The sequence below is a fragment of the Canis lupus genome, chromosome 18 (genome assembly GCF_011100685.1).
Source record: "Canis lupus familiaris isolate Mischka breed German Shepherd chromosome 18, alternate assembly UU_Cfam_GSD_1.0, whole genome shotgun sequence".
Taxonomy (NCBI): Eukaryota; Metazoa; Chordata; class Mammalia; order Carnivora; family Canidae; genus Canis; species Canis lupus.
In genome coordinates this window covers 27293443-27309362 of record NC_049239.1, presented here as the reverse complement: position 1 = coordinate 27309362, position 15920 = coordinate 27293443, and the positions used below count along the sequence as shown (strand labels likewise).

The following is a 15920-nucleotide window of genomic DNA, read 5'->3' as shown; positions in this document are numbered from 1 at the left end:
ACACACATAAACACATGCGCACACACATGCATGCATGCAGAGACACACATATGTACACAGACACACGCACACACATGAACAGACCTAGGCCCAGACACACACACATGCACACGACACACAGACCCAGACACACACGTGCACACACACACGCACACAGAGACATACATACACACACATGCACACACACAGACTCACACGCACACAGAGATACGCTCCTGTGAGCAAGTGGCTGGGGAAAAAGTGACCACCGTAGGTTATGTGAGAGTCCAAGCAGCTGCGTGAAGCAGTGAAGTCACGAAGGAGGCGGGCACGGCGGCCGTTCACCAGGAGCGAGCCCGCGCTGCACACCCCGCCACGCTGCTCCCAGAGCAGAACTCACAGAGCAGCTTTGCCCCTCCAGGCACCTCACCCCCCCGCTCACAGAGCAGACGTGGCACGGAGGGCGAACACCTGTGCAAGACCACACGGCTGCTTACTTGCGAAGTCACACATCAAATCCAGACACAAAGGTGATGCTCCTGGCTCTCGTGCTCTCCAGTCCAAAGCGACGCTCACCTTCACATCGAGCCCCCGCAGTTTTAAAAGGCAGGGCCGATGTTGGCTTCTGTCTCTACAGAAGAAGAAGCCAACGCTTAGAGAAGCGAAGCGAGTTGCCCAAGTTCACACGTCAGTGAAAAGGGTGATAGGAATCCAGATGTTCTGACCGGGAGGCAGCTCCTCAGCTACTATTTTATGATGAGACTGGACTCCTCATGTCACACGTCTGTCGAGAGGCCCGCATCGTATGTGCAAAGGACAGGCTGGGAGATGCGAGGCAGGAAAGGGGAAACCGTCAAGCACAGGGGCACTTGCAGGAAAAGCCCCAGCTCTGGCCTGACCCCGCACGAGAACACTAGACCCGGACGCCCCGGTTCGCCCTGCTCCCCTCCTTCTTTCCAAACACGGGAGCCAGACTGCACCATCCAGGCATTCAGGAAACTGGGGCCCGCGGTGAGGGAAGCTGGGCTGCAAAACTCACAGGACCTTGGGGCTGTCTACACACCCACGGGTAACAAGCTGGAGAACCCTACGTGGCGGGCTGGGGGTGGGCAGGTGGAAGGAGTGACCGCGCCAACAAAGGGAAGGCAATCCCAGGAAGTAGCTGCCCAACTGGCCTTCTACTGCCGGGACGATCTTTCCTGGCGTGGGAATCATGGCCTTCGTCTATGTGCTTCGTGTCCACCTCTACTAGGAAAAACCTATATATTCTTCTGGAGTCCGAGGCAGAAGTCAGGCCAAGGCCAGAAGGGGGGCAACAGGTCACAGGAAGACAGACATTCCAGATTGTGATCGAAACTGGAAGCCCTAGGCTGAAAGCTTTATTAAGCCACCTACAGCATCCATCTCAGGCGCTGATCTCCGCCAAGGGACCAGATCCCAGCCTCTGATTTATTGGCGATGAGAAGCACTGAAACAAGGCAGCAAATAGAGACTGCGAGAGTTGGCTCTTTTATCACAGTAATAAATGCACGTTCCCAGAATTATTGAAACCTTTTTATTTTTAAGTTCTCCACCCCTTACCTAATACAATTAAGGCCGAAATAAATTATACGAGGGATAAACAAAGAGACGTACTGCTTCCCAGAGACTCAAAAGGAAATCTAGATTATCTTCTTGCATTAATGCTACTTAACAAATACATCTCCAGCCCAGGCATAACTTAGTAGTAGGCTTCCCTTGGAAAAAATTAATTTGCCCCCAGATTTTTCTGGTTCCAGCCGATTTCCTTTAATAGTTCTTGTAAAAAAAATTTTTTGTTGTTTTTTGCTCATTTGTTTCTGCTTCGCATTTTTCTTTGAGCAGGACATGCTATATCCTAAAGTCATGAGAATAGATCACTGGGTAAAAAGCAAGCAGATGGACACACGCAGATTTCTCCAAAGCAAAAACTCGGAAGGCCTGGTATATCATGGGGAAGACAAATCTTACCTTGTTTCGAGAAAATAAAAGTCCATGCTTTTGATTTTTGGAGTTTTAGTCATGGCACTGGCTTATTTAAATGTGGGAAGCCTAAACTTATGACAAAGATCGCTGGTTCCGAAAGCAAAATTTTAAGATGTGTTTTAAACTGCAACGTCACCAGGAGATACCAGTGGCCAAAACTCTCTCTTGGGAAAGAAACAGTGTGCATCCTAGGCACAAGTCTAGGCTTGAATTCCAGATATGAAGTTGACTAGCTGGGTTATTTTTCACAAGTTCCCTAACTGTGAATCCCCATATCCTTGTCTGTGGAATGGGGGGAAGAGATGTCACCCATGTTTTATTGTACAGGTTAAATGGAATAACCCATGACAGATACTCCAGGAAGCAATGACTATGAAGAGCTCTCAGCAATTACGACGCATTATTAAGGTACCATTTTCCTGGCTGTATGATCCTTGGGTCCGCCTTGAAGACTTGGAGAAACCTAAAAAGGTCCCTAATGTAACAAATCACCAGAGTAGCAGAATAACTGAGTGGTTTTGTAAACCAGCGAGCAAGGATTGGTGGTGGTATGACATTAGCTGAAAACACAATTCTGGAGAAAGTGTGCGACAGATTATTTGGTTGGAATGTATATTAATTTTCTATTGCAGCACGACAAGTGATCACAAATATTGCAACTTGGAACTACATATACATTGACTGACTCACAGTTTTTATGGGTCATAAGTGTGGGCATGACTTAGCTAGGTCCTCTGCTCAGCGTCTGAAGACTGTGATCAAGCACACTTTGGGCTATGTTCTTATCCGAAGGCTTGACTGAGGAAGGATCCATGTGTACGCCCACTGAGGATGCTGGCAGAAACGGTTTCCTTGTGACCCAGGATTCAGGAACTGCCTCCTTGTTGGCTGCGGGCTGGAGGACACCATCAGACCGCAGGGGCTACCTGTGGCTCCCAGAGGCCACCAACAACTCCTTGCCACGTGGACTTCTCCAGTCTGGCCCCTTACTCATCAAGCCTCTAGATGCAACGTGCTAAAATGGGTTCGACATAGTATAATCACAGGAATGATTTTAAAGGAGGTCATCCATTACTTTTCATTCTATTTGTCATATTATTTTGGTTATAAATAAGTCACAAATCCCACCCGCACTCAGGGGGATGAGATTATGCAAGGTTGAGTCTGACTCCGTTTTTTGGCATTTGCTGACAATATTTAATCAAGCCTTCCTCTTTCCATTCTGCCCCATATCTGGGCAGGCTGATAAGAAAGCCTGGGCACCCCCTCATTTGACTCTGGAAGTTCAAACCACAGCAGCCCCAGGCCATACACAGGAGCCTTTACTCCAGGCCTCCCACCCCAAATGCCGTAAAATACCTCAAGCCACTTTGAACTTTCTCAAGATCCACCTTGGCCTCCCCAGAAAGCCTCATTTTGTGAGTAATAAGCATTTTCATACTCTCTTGGACTATTGTGTATGTGTGTCATTGGTCCTGACATCTGAACCAAATTCTGGGTAGAGTTCTTCCAATGGGGAACATTCTAAATTCAGAAATGGCCGAAGTGGTTATTGGTAATATAGACAGGGATCTAAAGCTTTTTCCAGGATGACTATTTGACTGTATCAAGTAAATATTTCAAGCACTGAGTGACCTGAACGTAGTGGTTCTAAGTGCAAAGGGTTTAACGTGAACTTTCTTAACCACTAGAGGGATTAATCTACGTAGTCTGATCACCCAGTCACGATCTCACCTATGCATTCATTCTAAAAGGATGTGTTGAGCATCTGTTGTTAGGTTCAAGGGATACGATAGTACCCATGACATACAATATCCCGACCTGTCTCATCATATGGGGTATACAGAAAAATGCAGAAAACTGCGCATCAGCAAATGATACACGCTACCACGGGTAAAACGTGGGGAGCGATGGGATCGCCACGGAGAAATATCTGTCCCACTTCAATATGGTAACGTGAAGTGAGGAGTGAGAGATGAGCAGGGATTAGTCAAGCAGAATGTACCAACATAAATGCAGAGAAGAGGGCTATGGAGAAGCAACCAGGAGCACGGAGGTTGGTTCAAAAAGAGAAAAGCATGTGAAAAGGTCTAACAGCAAAGAAGGAATTGGGATAATCAGGAAACTAAAAGTATTTTAATAATTTAGTGCAAGGAGAGAATGTGTCCGTTACTTTAGCCCCTGGAGACCTGCTCTAAAATCACATGAAGAGCGTAAAACATCCAATGTCACGACTAACATAAACTGTGCATTCAGAAAGGTGGAGTTTTTTTTTTTTTTTCCCTACAGTTTTATGGTGTACAACAGCCAGACCTAGAGATACTGAGTTGGAAACATTCTGGAGTCTTCTCACGATCAATCGAGAGTCCTAACACATGCCTCCTGGATCTCCGATGTAACGTGTAAGATGAGCTTAATTCTCCAATCTTCTCTGGAGTCATCACAGCACGACAGGGAACGCCGCCGTGCTGGCCATCACGGCGAAGGCTCGGTCATGCTCAGCTCTGTGGTGTGATCCCACACTTAAGAGCCGTGTGGTCCTGGGCTTCTCATGCCCCAGTTTCTTCCCTTGTGAATAGACAGTCATAATATTTGCAAAGATACCACTTGTGAGAATATGGGATTTCTTTGATTATACCAACTCTCCCCGTGTCCCACACCCCAGAGCTGTCACTGTAACCCTCTGCACGGTTGGAAAGAGACAACAAAGCTCCCCGGAGAGAGAAGAGCCTCTGATCCAAACTTTGGCTTCGCAGCGAAGGTGTCTTCAGTCGGAGTCGAGCGGGGCTGCCATTGTCGATTCATTCTGTGTCGGTGCCTGAGAAACTTAGTGACTTGTGTTGATATTTATGTTGGCATTTGGAGTCTCAGGAGGTGGGATTGAGATATGAAAAAAGACAAGAGAAAAAGAGAACTTTTTAAAAGCCAGAACAAGTGCCAGAGTTTGTCTTTTCACTCTGGGTTGACTTCTAAATAACTTTCCGGGTTTCTTTCTGCATAATCTCATAGGAAGAAGGATCTTGGCTGAGAGAGATGGGGGGGGGGTAAGAAAAAATTTAAAGGATGTAAAGTATACTCAGAATTTCAATGAATATTGATAAAATATGTGCAAAGAGTTACTGTTTTAAACTATTATTTTATTTTTCGGAAATAGGTCAGTGCAGAGTAAAATTTATGCAGGGACAAAATTAGACGCAAAAGATTCAGGGTCTCGACACAACTAGGCTTTTATAAGAACCTAAGTGTGTACATGACCCATGTCCTCTGAGAACAGGGAGCAGCACACCAAAGCTAGAGTGATGCGTGATAGAGCCAATCAAAGTGTCATTCTCATCTTTAAAAAAAAAAAAGATTTCTCAATTTCTTGGAGAGAGAAAGGGAGAGAGTGGCAGGTGTGGGGGAGGGCGGAGGGAGGGAGAGCCTTACGCAGACTCCAAGCTAAACACGGAGCCTGGAGCCCGACGTGCGGTTCAATCCCACGACCCTGGTAGCAGGACCTGAGCCAAAACCGAGAGTCAGATGCTCAACTAAATGCACCCCCAGGCCTCTTTCAGTTCGTCTCATCTCTCACTAAAGACTCCAGATATGGCCAGCAGGACCCCCCACCACCCCCTCGCTCCGTCCTCAACCTCCATCAGATGAGCGAGCGTGCATGCCGACACCATCCTGAGCTCATCCAAAAAGGGAAGCTTAACCAATGAAACAACCTATTTGGCACTTCCAGGGCTTCTTCATTCCTGGATCAGCTTGAGGGAGGGGAGAGGGACTGCGTGGATGAGAGGTCTCCTCCGGTGGAGAAGGACCGCGGTGATGGATGCTGCGCTTCCACTTCACTACACAAGCTTCCCGTTTTGGGGGGAAAAAAGAACTATCGCTCCCTTTGTGATCTTTTCCCTTATTCCAGATGTTGCTTCTTGTTGCTCCATACGGTAACTACACACCCCACACCCATTTGCAGAATTGCTCTTGCGCACCCGTGATGGAGCTCTCCCAGAGACGGACACTAACGGCTCCCAGAACGGAGCCCATCCTGCCATTCTATGAGAGCGCAGAGCAGTGATTCCTGAAAGATGACCCAGTAGGCCCCAGAAATCAGTGTAGATGCTTTCCGAAAGTAAGCACTGTCAACAAGGTTCATTTATGGTAATGGAGTTGTAAAATCAACCAATTGTCTAAAAGCAGGGGATCTATTAAACCAAGTATGCTGTAACTTTAAAACGAAGTTCCATATACGCATTCCAGTTGAATAATAAAAGCATATTCGACGGCGCGGGGAACTGCTCCCAGGGTTAAGATGCAGAGCGCCGTGGGCAACAAGACGATCCTATTCTTGCAATATGTTAAGATGTACGTTCCTAGCAATTTCCCCCTCCCCCCCTTCTCTCTGTCTCTGTGCGTCTGTAGAAGGTGCTCACTCTTTTCTTACAGATCTCACTCAAAACTCACTTTCTTGGGCATCCCAGGTGGCTCAGCAGCTTAGCGCCGCCTTCAGCCCAGGGCGTGACCCTGGAGACCCGGGATTGAGTCCCGCATCGGGCTCCCTGCCTGGAGCCTGCTTCTCCCTCTGCCTGTATCTCTGCCTGTTTCTGTGTGTGTCTCTCATGAATAAATAAATTAAATATTAAAAAAAAAACTCACTTTCTCATGGAAGCCTTCCCTGCACTCTACACTTAAAATCCCAAGCTCTTCTCAAGTACTTGAGTCCCCATTCCCTTGTTTATTTTTCCTCCTTAGTATTTATAACTCTGCAGCATACTAGGTGTACCTGTCAAGGTCCTAGAAAGAAACAGATGGCACACGGAGTATAGTCACTGCGGGGGGTGGGGGGGGGAAGGGGGATAGTGCAGGGAGTATTTGCAAGGGTGTAAGCAGCATGAAGGAAAATCAGCAAGATACTGCGAAATATCCCAAGATGGGCAACAATTGGGGTAGGGACAATGCCATCCCTGGAAATGAGGGGACACGAGGAGAGTGTAGTTATCAGAACCTGGAGAGAAAGTAGTGACCGCAGAAGAGGGCTACTGGACAGGAGCTGTGGCTGCACAACGGGGCAAAGCCCCTGCGGACCCAGGGCCTCTCTGGCCTTCCATTTCCTGACCTCTTGCCGGTGCCTCCCGTGATATGACGTATATATATAAACATATGTGCATAAAACATGTATAGTGGAGTTCTGAACGGAGAACAGAACTTTTCCTGAGATCATTCCTTGGCTGCACGGGACCAACTTTATTTCTCAAGGGGAGGCCCGTAGAGTACACATTCTGAAGCCAACCGGAATGCAGACGACCAAAGAGCTGCTGGATGGGGTCCTTAAAGTCCATTCTCCCACAGAGCTGGGTGGAAATGCCCAGGTGGAAAGCAGTCAACAACTGCAAGGTTTACTTAGTTATTTGGATATTGACTCCCCTCATTAAAATTTAATTTCTGAGAGGATAGGGCTTTTTTTTTTTTTTTTGGTCCGTTTTGGCCACTAATATATTCCCAGCACCTAGAAGACTGCCTGCACACAATATGTTGGCTTAGTAAATATTTGATGAATGAATGAATGGATGCAATAGATATAAAATGTTTGAATTTGGGTAGTAAGTCTATGGGTAGTTTTATTTATTTATTTATTTTCCTATGGGTGGTCTTAATTTCTTCATGTGACTTTTCATGTTTTCTAAGTTTTTTCAATAAACGTACCTGTTTATAATCAAGATATATATATATATAGTGATACACACACACACACACCACACACACAGACCCACACGCACGTACATACATATACTGGAGTCCAGCAAGAAAGCAGAGAGAAGGAAGCCAATTCCTCTTCTGGAATTCATCAAGTAATAAAACGGGTGCTCTGTTCCCTAGCCCTGAACCATGCAGACTCCGTCATGTCTAGGAAATGCTAATCAATATTGTCTTTCCAGGCTTTACAAACATCCCAGACCGATTGCCTATATATTATTTATGCTGTCAAGATAATATTTAGGTGATACATAATTAAACAACAGCCAACTCCAGAGACACAAGTAGAGCGCTGATCACGAAAGAATCCAGCCTCATTTTGACAAAAGGAAGGAAAGATGTCCTTCGGGGGTTTGACAACTATTTTTTAATAAAACCAGACAAGCAGCTTGGAAGTTCCTCTTCCTGGCGGAGGCCCCCAACCTTTAGCAGTAGGTGTCCCAAATGAGCGCCATTACTTTCACTTTTATCTAGCTACCTGTAAATTAGAGTTACCTGTAGCACGAGCCCAACTTGATCTCTGGTCCCTAAATACCAGGCCGGAAGTAGATTCTGGGAACACGTTCCCCATGGCAGAAATTACCCTTTCAGTAACAGAAATGTTGATTGGATGATATGAAATTGTATTTTATCAGTCGACTCAAAACATATATGGTAAAATCCTGTTGAGAAGGCCCCCTGGAAAAAAAATTAAAATTAAAAAAAAAAAAGAACGCCCCCCCTGGTACCCAAGTTTCACCTGCCCCGGATACTAGGTGCTGCACCGTACATGTTAGGACAACGCAGAAAGCGTAGACCAGTTACCTCCTGCATTCGCACCAGTCCTATAACAGGGGCTTCTAGCACTTTTAATGGTATGTAATAGATATTGACTTACACACCCAGGTGTGAATGGTGTGTTTTCCTTTTTCCACTTTCCAGCTTGAAAACAAATGAGCTTCTATTTCTGTTCACCATTACCCCCTTTCTTCACTCTGGATGCTGTTCCCTGCTCTTCTGTACGGTTAATTGCATGTCAAACACTTGAACACTCCCTGAATGCTGAAAACGAAAATACCAGATTGCATGGAAGGGTTCTGTCGATCACAAGAAAATAATCTTAGATGCAGTCTATAAATATTGTTAAATCAATGAAGGTTTTACGTTGACTCGCTTCATCTATGTTATGGAATTTATCAACTACGGGTGTATTTTCTCTGTATTTATCATGAAATTTCACCAAGAGCATCTTTGACTCCAAAAATGATTCCCAATCAGGTAAATGGCAATAAAAATTTAAAGCAAGACATTATGTTAAAAGGAGACGAGTAAGATATAATAGCCATTGCCGTCTGATGTTTCACGGCAGAGAGTTTCTGGCTAAAGACCTCCATGAACCGATGTCCCAAGGTTCCACGGAGCCCTGGCCAGGACTTTGCTGGCTCAGGGGCAGTGGCAGTAAGGGCGGCAGCCTCAGCACCTTTGATCGGAGTAATGGACTGATTAATAAATGGTAACCTAGTTTATACAGCGTAAAGATGTCTGATTGGACACACTAATTCATCAGGGTTGTATCTTCACGCTAAATTAGTAGTGGCAGCCCCAGGAAGAGGGAAGGGGCAGTGGCAAGGAGCCTAGACAGCAGCCAAGATGACAGCAGGAAAGGCTCTGCTGCAAGTTGAGACAGAAAAGCAAAGAGGATTTGTTGGTAAATCCTTTGGTCTGTGGTTCAGCATCATTAAAAAACTAATTTGTATGTTCATCTAACTCCGTTTTATGCAATTAGCAAGGGTCACTAAGAGACCCAAAGAAATAGGGAAGAAAAACCTGAGGATGTACCGTGTCCTTTGCCGAAAGTAATGCAAATTTACCGTCTGCTGATTTCGCCACCACAGTGATGCTGGAAACGCGACTGTGTCAGGTGTACGAGGCAAGGCCCTCGCCCGGCAGCCCATCGACGACAGGGGTGGCATTTTCCTAACACCTGTTTTTAAGAGTTTGAAGCTTAAAACTGCTCCTTTCCACTGACCGGACTGACGTTGTTACCAAGGTCTCCTTAGCTGAACTGGTACCTTGGCTTATTTAATCCAGAGAGCCCACAGCAAGGTCTTCAAAGTTTCGGGGGACAGTACAGACGGCAACCTCCCACCCTCCCTGGAGAAGAAGTAGGGAGCCGTCCTGCTGCAGGGAAGGCCAATTCTCAGAAGTTGGATCAAGAATTTAGTTTGCAATTTCTTTCTGTGAGTACAGGGTTTATTTAAAAAGAATAGTCTCTCAAAAAAAATAAAAATAAAAATAAGAATAGTCTCTCTTGCTTAAAATCAGTCAGCCCAGTGTTTATTTAAAAAGAAAAAAATAAAAAGTCCCAGGTCCCTCAGTGTATGTGAACAGCATATGGTACCTGGTTGGTTCACGATTAGAAAATAATTGGAACTATTGCTTTGTTCATTGTCGCACTCCTACGATGGGTACAGAGAAATGCCATAGTACAAAGGCACCGAGCTTTGTGTGAAGCATTTAACAGACACTGTTTCATTATTTTGTTGTGAATGAAGTAGAGAATAATGGAAGCCCAATTAATGAAGCTGGCCCATTTCTAGAAGAAAAGAAGAACTAAAAGCAGGTCTTCAAATAATAAAAGGGTTTTCATGTGGAATAATAACAACATTCCAGTATGATTCAGGGGGCTTGAAGAATATCTAAGGAGGTATCAGCTGTCTTCCCGCTGATGAGTTCAAGGCAATTTCAGGGAAATTTCCTCAAGTCCTCCAACAGGAAAGCCATATAGATCCAGGAAGAACCTTGGAAACTGCACTTGGCTACTGTATTAGACCAAACCTCTTTTAGTTGCCTTTTCTATAGACAAAATGGTCCATGTCGAGGTCCTCTGATGTGTGGACTTGGCTAGGTTATGGCTCCGCGTGATTCCGCCCAATAGTCACAGAGGTGTTGCTGTGAAGATACATGGTCTATGTGAGTAAAGCCCATAATCACTTGATTTTAAGCCAGAGAGACTGTTACCAAAGGGGAGTCTCATTCGGTCACCTGAAAGGCCTTAAGAAGGAGGCTGAACCTTCTCGGATGAAGAAATTTTGTCTCTGGGAGGAGCAGCCACAGCCTGTGCTGGGGGTGCCAGCCTGCCCTTCCTGGTTGCCCTCCCCAGGATTTGGAACCTTCCTAGCCAGGCCCCACAATGACATCAGCCAATTATCAATTGATTGATTGATTGATTGATTTTTGCAGTAAATCTCTTAACTTCTGTCTCCTGTAGCTCCTCTTTCTCGGGGTTGCACGCCAACTGGTGCACTCAAATTCCGTTACTCTCTTGTGGTTCAATGTGATATAAAGTCAGTTGCCAAAAAAGAAGTATCGTATGTAAGACAAATGTACAGTTGACTGAAAATGAGAAAAATGATTTTAAAATGGGTATGGGAAAGCAGCTACGTTATGATTGAATATATCGTCTCTGTACATTGTGTTAACACTTTGCAGTTCCTTGTTTTTTTGCTATTTTGCTATAGAAGCCTGATCAGATATGTGTAATATAAAAGCATAATTAAAATTTCATTATTTCATTACTTACCATTCGGTGAGACTTAATCTGTCGCTATTTTCTAGTCAATTAATTTTAAGAATGGGGCCAAGGAGACATGAATTTTGACAAGAGGGTTAAGAAAAAGTTTTCAAAATTACAGAACTGCTCAGGAAAGAGAGTCACTGGCAAAGTACTTCTGTGAGAGGGATAAAGGAAACATGTTGCCTTTTTCTGTTGTTGGAGGCAATGTCTGGCTTTACCAAATACGTAGTTTTTTTGGTTTCTTTTTTTAATTATTTTATTTTATTATTATTATTTTTTACGGTGGTTTCTTTTTTTAAAAAAACGATTTACTTATTTTAGAGAGAGAGAGCATGCGGAGAAAATAGGCAGAGGGAGAGGGAGAAAGAATCCCAAACAGACTCCCCGCTGAGCACAGAGCCTGCCCTGGGGCTCCATCTCATGGCCCTGAGATCATGACCTGAGCCAAAATTAAGAGTCTGAGGCTCAACCAACTGAGCCACCCAGGGGCCCCTCCAAACACATAATTTTGATAAAAGGCCCTATTATTACCCCAGTTTCTTTATTTCTTCCCATCAGTGCTTTATCATCATAATGCTAGTGGAAGCCAGAAAATGTTAAGTATCTGCAGATCCAATATTTTTGCCTCCTTGCACAAAACTATGACTCTAGCAGTCACCTCCAAACACTCTGGAGCCAAACACAGCCATGGGGTTGAAGCCAAACGGCCGACCCTGGTTGTAATGGAGAACAGGAAACTGGAGTCATAAACGGTCTCGATGAAAATGATCAGCAGTGTGAGTGGCACAGGTAAGGAAGGCTCTTAAATGGATGTTTCAGAATCCAATGGACTCCCTTTAAATAAGAATTTATGGTTTTACTGACACAGGACAGTTTAAAATGGACCCACATGCAGGGAAGAATAATGAAGAGAAATACTAAAGGTAAGCTGGAAAGACAGCCGTGGCCCCTGCACGATTTCTCTAAAATCTAGCTCCACTGAATCACTGACATGTTCTCTATTTAATAGGAGGCTGCTCTCTGACACCATAAATCCAGCAACAGTATTTTAGTTATTTACTAAGTGATTAAACTGTAGTAATTTATTCCATTCTTACACCCATATTTTCCCCCAGGATCCTAAAAGATTTTACTGCCTTCCATAAAGCATTTTCACTCTAAATATCGATATCGATTTAACTATATCCTATTATTTTTTAGATTTACTTTCTTATTTTGCATGAAGTTCTAATCTCCACACAGTTTATGAAAAGATAAAGTAGCTCACTTCCAGAACCCCTTTCTGAGGGTCCTTCTATGCTTTTATTTTTTCCCCCCCTGGCTGCCAGTTCTGGGGAAATTACCTTTGACAATAATCCTAATTGTGACTTGACTTTGGTGCTCCTTATAGACGTTTTTAAAGAGGATTGCCACATTAAAGGTAAAAACTGCATAAAAAGGGTAAAATCTCAGGCCTCTGAGTAAATACTCAAGGCGAGATTGAGCTAACCAGCCAGCACACCCGACGAACAACGTCCCCATTAACTATCCCGCACGCCCCTGGGTAGTGGTGGGGATGAGGCCGGGGAGGAATGTGCAGTAAAAGGAGCAGAAACCCCTGGATCAAGTCAACCCAACATTCTGGATAATCAGTTTTACTCACATTCTTAGAGGAAATACTTTTTAGCAAACCAGTGTGAAATCATTATTTTCAATGTTAATGTGTTATGCATTAACATTGTGATAGAGCGTCAAGTATGAAAATTTTTTTAAAAAGTATGAAACTCATACACTGTATCTTACAGTTTGGCATTTCGTAATGTGGGACAGCATGTTAAACTGCGGCAGGAATTTGTAAGACAAATTGCAACCATTACTAAAAGATCAGCCTTTGGGACTTGCCTTCAGGTGCCTTCAGATATCATCGGCATCGCCTTTTACGTTGGACTCACAATTTCTTCCATTTCCTTCCCTCATCCTACTTAAAAATATGCATTCACTCTCTTCTTTACTGAAGGGTACTTTGGTGAGAAAGTTTGAGGAGCATTATGTTAGGGGCACTGATCTCAGGGAAAGGTGTTTCACGCTGAGACCAGGATAAAGCATGGTTACTTACCATGAGTCAGGCGTGTTCTTAGCAGGTGTGAGCTAACAGCTATGGTTCAAATGCCTTAGCTTTCGTTTATAACACCTACAGAATTCTGAGGGCCGGATGAGTGGTCTGGCCGGAGACAACCTGACTTAGTTCCAGCCCTTTCTTCATCTCCTCTTGGTTGAAAAATATTATTTTCTTTCTTTTTTTTTTCAAAAGAGACAGGCTTTTCCTTCTTCTAGGAACATACTACTCAAAAAGCAATGCTGCTTGGAAACATCCTACAGGAAAAGGTGATGTTGACCGGTGCAATGGAGAGTCACTGAAAGCTGAGGGGCTCTTATCTCCTCAACTCTAAAACACTGCTTTCATCCTTTCTGTGCGCCTGTTTCCCCACTTACAAAAATAGAGGCTATGACTCAACAAAACCCCATTGAGATGAAACGCTTGGTGCCTTCCAAAAGGCTATTTAAAAATAACATTCATAGATTTATTTCATAGACATCTATATATCTCCTCCTCAAAATCAATGAAGTTGTGAATGAAACAAGTAAGGACATTTAACATGGTCACCAGAGTCAAATCAATAGCTTTACCATGCAAGTTAAAATTCTGTTACTTGAATTAATGCTTTTATTTATAAGGAGTGATTTTTAAAGAATATCGACTGAGACCAAATCACCATGTTGTGAAGCAAAATGTAAAGCTTAAGAACACCTTTGGATAGTAATATTTTAAGTTGACTTTGCTTATTGAGCTTTGCACTACTGAAAATAAGACATCTTAATCCAAATAAGCATATGATTATAATCAATTAAAAAAAGACATTCTTGTCCTTTACCTCTGATCTTTACTCTATACCTAAGACTGATGTTCATAAGCCAGACTCTAACTCCACATAAATGGTAGCAGCTCAAAGTATGTGTCATGTGTTTCCCTTTGCACCAAAAAAAAAAAAAAAAAAAAAAAAAAGACGGTACCTTATGTAAGGACTTTATTGTCCACCTTCCATGGAACATTTTAGCACAGTAAACCATAAAGATATTTATTTATTTATTTATTTATTTATTTATTTATTTATTTATTTATTTTCTTTAGCCTCACTCTAATGTCCCAAACTAAGTAAATCAGATTCTAACCTAGCAATTCTCTCCTTAGCAAGAAAATGTAACTCTTGGAGCTGAATTCCCCAGCAGTGAGATTGGAGCATTTCTTGGATTTTTGCACAATAGGCTATTGAATTCCCTAGCACTGGCACCAAAGAGTACTGTATCTCCCCACCCCAGTACTGTATTCTGAGCTTGGATAATTCACACACATGCACATGTACATGTACACGCACACACACGTGCCTCCTTCGTTGACAGTATCACTCTTAAGTAGCCGTGTGTTTGTTCACAGACAAGCCTCTTTTCTTACCCACGCTAATAATCCTATTTTGTGGGCTAAAAGCCACAAAATAAATTTAGTACTTGCGTCCTTATCTAATCCATATTTACTGCACAGATGTCAGGAGTGATCAGATGGAAGAAAAAGGAGATATATTTTTCTGTATTGCAGAAGAAACGATTTAGATTCAGGATTGGATTTTCCATTTATGTATCCTTGCAATACAAATGCAATAATGCTGGCACAAAATGACCTGGCTGCCTTTTTCAATAAACAGCAAGACTGTTAGCCAGACCATTTCATAAGCTTATCTTAAAGGTGAAAAAAGAGGCATTAAAAAACACAACAACAATTATCTTACAGCAGTACTGCACCTTTCCTCTGAGACTCTTAAAACATTCTGGAAATTATGGTCCAAACTCTGCGCTCAGCACATAACCATCCTCCTCTGGTCCTCCCAGTGAGAAATACAGTACATAAGAGTGGATAAAAATGACTCTCCAATAAATACAGTTCATCTTTCTCTCATGAAATACAACTATTTTGGACAGATATACACAATTCGGAAAGCCAACGGTGTATAAAACCTAAGAGGCCCTTCCCAGGAGTTTCAGGCGTACAGGCCCCCCAGGACTGAATCCAATTCACAGATGTTGTTTGCTTGGCCTGCACATGTTTTAAAGATTAAAAAATTTCACATAAAGTCTTGAGTTTCCATCTTCTCTGGAAAGACTTGAGGGATTTGATAACGCTGAGCCCATATTCCTTAGGGCAGTTGTTGGAGCTCTGTCCTCAGGGATACTGGCTTCACCAGTGACTGCTTACCCTACGTTTGCTACACCTGCCCTATTTGCTTTAGCTGCTCACCCTTGGAGGTAATCCACCTTGAAAACTTAGTTTTAATCTGGGTAGACACACTACCTCCCTAACTAGGTTGCTTTTTTCCATGTGCTTCCTAATCACACTTTAACATTTAGTTACTGAGATAACCCTGGGATGACAACTCCTATTGCAACCTGGACTTCATTAATTATTTCAGCAAATGTTTGTTACATATGCCAAGCAGAAGACTGGGATCTGGAGGGTATATAGAAATAAGTCAGACCTGAATCCCATCCTTGGAAAGCCACTGGTCTGATGAGGAAGATGAAACTTGGATAGAAATTTCAAGGTGGAAATATACCA

The 15920-nt window shown here is 43.5% G+C and overlaps 1 long non-coding RNA gene across 2 annotated transcripts in view; it reads right to left on the bottom strand.

Moving 5' to 3' along the window:
- Positions 1–1579: 1579 nt before the first annotated feature.
- The window catches only part of LOC111090928, a 75435-nt gene continuing 61094 nt past the window's right edge, over positions 1580–15920 (bottom strand). Inside the window, exons 3-5 of one of the 2 annotated variants that reach the window (XR_005373309.1) lie at positions 8597–8760; positions 8215–8397; positions 1580–4849 (exon numbers count right to left, since the gene is read on the bottom strand). This is a non-coding gene — a long non-coding RNA (uncharacterized LOC111090928). The remainder of the gene's footprint in view (positions 4850–8214; positions 8398–8596; positions 8761–15920) is intronic. The other variant, XR_005373310.1, reaches the window with a different exon arrangement.